This window comes from Musa acuminata, unplaced genomic scaffold, assembly GCF_036884655.1.
Source record: "Musa acuminata AAA Group cultivar baxijiao unplaced genomic scaffold, Cavendish_Baxijiao_AAA HiC_scaffold_465, whole genome shotgun sequence".
Classification (NCBI taxonomy): Eukaryota; Viridiplantae; Streptophyta; class Magnoliopsida; order Zingiberales; family Musaceae; genus Musa; species Musa acuminata.
Window position 1 is genome coordinate 137,501 of NW_027020712.1, and position 2,500 is coordinate 140,000.

The window sequence follows — 2,500 nt, forward strand, 5'->3', positions numbered from 1 at the left end:
ATACGAAAGCCCCATCCAGCCCTGTGCCACCCGGGGGGTTCCAGGGTGCTGAGATGGCTGACGTTTTGCTCCGCTCACGACGGTCACCGCACCACGCAAGAACAGGCCAAAAACTGGCCAAAACAGCCCAAAAACGGGCCAAAACTGGCCATTTTTGGCTGCGCGAGCGAGCGGCGAGCGGCGAACAGCGAGCGAAGCGAGAGGCAGCACCGTCCCTGCTATACGAAAGCCCCATCCAGCCCTGTGCCACCCGGGGGGTTCCAGGGTGCTGAGATGGCTGACGTTTTGCTCCGCTCTCGACGGTCACCGCGCAATGCAAGAACAGGCCAAAAACTGGCCAAAACGGCCCAAAAACGGGCCAAAACTGGCCATTTTTGGCTGCGCGAGCGGCGAGCGGCGGACAGCGAGCGAAGCGAGAGGCAGCACCGTCCCTGCTATACGAAAGCCCCATCCAGCCCTGTGCCACCCGGGGGGTTCCAGGGTGCTGAGATGGCTGACGTTTTGCTCCGCTCTCGACGGTCACCGCGCAATGCAAGAACAGGCCAAAAACTGGCCAAAACGGCCCAAAAACGGGCCAAAACTGGCCATTTTTGGCTGCGCGAGCGAGCGGCGAGCGGCGGACAGCGAGCGAAGCGAGAGGCAGCACCGTCCCTGCTATACGAAAGCCCCATCCAGCCCTGTGCCACCCGGAGGGTTCCAGGGTGCTGAGATGGCTGACGTTTTGCTCCGCTCTCGACGGTCACCGCGCAATGCAAGAACAGGCCAAAAACTGGCCAAAACGGCCCAAAAACGGGCCAAAACTGGCCATTTTTGGCTGCACGAGCGAGCGGCGAGCGGCGGACAGCGAGCGAAGCGAGAGGCAGCACCGTCCCTGCTATACGAAAGCCCCATCCAGCCCTGTGCCACCCGGGGGGTTCCAGGGTGCTGAGATGGCTGACGTTTTGCTCCGCTCTCGACGGTCACCGCGCAATGCAAGAACAGGCCAAAAACTGGCCAAAACGGCCCAAAAACGGGCCAAAACTGGCCATTTTTGGCTGCACGAGCGAGCGGCGAGCGGCGGACAGCGAGCGAAGCGAGAGGCAGCACCGTCCCTGCTATACGAAAGCCCCATCCAGCCCTGTGCCACCCGGGGGGTTCCAGGGTGCTGAGATGGCTGACGTTTTGCTCCGCTCTCGACGGTCACCGCGCAATGCAAGAACAGGCCAAAAACTGGCCAAAACGGCCCAAAAACGGGCCAAAACTGGCCATTTTTGGCTGCACGAGCGAGCGGCGAGCGGCGGACAGCGAGCGAAGCGAGAGGCAGCACCGTCCCTGCTATACGAAAGCCCCATCCAGCCCTGTGCCACCCGGGGGGTTCCAGGGTGCTGAGATGGCTGACGTTTTGCTCCGCTCTCGACGGTCACCGCGCAATGCAAGAACAGGCCAAAAACTGGCCAAAACGGCCCAAAAACGGGCCAAAACTGGCCATTTTTGGCTGCGCGAGCGAGCGGCGAGCGGCGGACAGCGAGCGAAGCGAGAGGCAGCACCGTCCCTGCTATACGAAAGCCCCATCCAGCCCTGTGCCACCCGGGGGGTTCCAGGGTGCTGAGATGGCTGACGTTTTGCTCCGCTCTCGACGGTCACCGCGCAATGCAAGAACAGGCCAAAAACTGGCCAAAACGGCCCAAAAACGGGCCAAAACTGGCCATTTTTGGCTGCACGAGCGAGCGGCGAGCGGCGGACAGCGAGCGAAGCGAGAGGCAGCACCGTCCCTGCTATACGAAAGCCCCATCCAGCCCTGTGCCACCCGGGGGGTTCCAGGGTGCTGAGATGGCTGACGTTTTGCTCCGCTCTCGACGGTCACCGCGCAATGCAAGAACAGGCCAAAAACTGGCCAAAACGGCCCAAAAACGGGCCAAAACTGGCCATTTTTGGCTGCACGAGCGAGCGGCGAGCGGCGGACAGCGAGCGAAGCGAGAGGCAGCACCGTCCCTGCTATACGAAAGCCCCATCCAGCCCTGTGCCACCCGGGGGGGGTTCCAGGGTGCTGAGATGGCTGACGTTTTGCTCCGCTCTCGACGGTCACCGCGCAATGCAAGAACAGGCCAAAAACTGGCCAAAACGGCCCAAAAACGGGCCAAAACTGGCCATTTTTGGCTGCACGAGCGAGCGGCGAGCGGCGGACAGCGAGCGAAGCGAGAGGCAGCACCGTCCCTGCTATACGAAAGCCCCATCCAGCCCTGTGCCACCCGGGGGGTTCCAGGGTGCTGAGATGGCTGACGTTTTGCTCCGCTCTCGACGGTCACCGCGCAATGCAAGAACAGGCCAAAAACTGGCCAAAACGGCCCAAAAACGGGCCAAAACTGGCCATTTTTGGCTGCGCGAGCGAGCGGCGAGCGGCGGACAGCGAGCGAAGCGAGAGGCAGCACCGTCCCTGCTATACGAAAGCCCCATCCAGCCCTGTGCCACCCGGGGGGTTCCAGGGTGCTGAGATGGCTGACGTTTTGCTCCGCTCTCGACG